Source organism: Sceloporus undulatus, chromosome 3, assembly GCF_019175285.1.
Source record: "Sceloporus undulatus isolate JIND9_A2432 ecotype Alabama chromosome 3, SceUnd_v1.1, whole genome shotgun sequence".
In the NCBI taxonomy this organism is placed as follows: Eukaryota; Metazoa; Chordata; class Lepidosauria; order Squamata; family Phrynosomatidae; genus Sceloporus; species Sceloporus undulatus.
Window position 1 is genome coordinate 36,865,712 of NC_056524.1, and position 467 is coordinate 36,866,178.

Consider the following 467-nt stretch of genomic DNA (forward strand, 5'->3'; position numbering starts at 1 on the left):
ATTCCTCACTAGCCTTCCAGATAGTTAAGTTGCAGGAGACAACAAATGGACCATCTATTTTGGATTTGATCGTAACAGAAATGAACTGGTCATTGGGGTGGAAATCTACTAATGGCATGATAGCCAGTTAAAAATTTGAAGGAATGTTATGTTAATGATGAAGTGTGCTTGTTTTCTGCTGTTTCAAGGGCTAGAACATGAACTAATGGATTCAAGTTACAAGAAAAGGGATTTTACCGAAACATTAGGAAGACCCTTGTTACTGTAACAGGTGTTCAGGAGTAAATAGATTGCCACAGCAGCTTTCTAGTGAGGCAGATATGAAGATTCAGGATTACCTCATCATAGCTGGTTTGCTATATTTGTGTATCAAAAGCTGGGACATAGGGAAGTCTCAGAGAAGTTCAGTCAGTAAAACCTGTTGATAAACCCATTTCCTGTCAAAATGTAATAACCAATATGTCGGA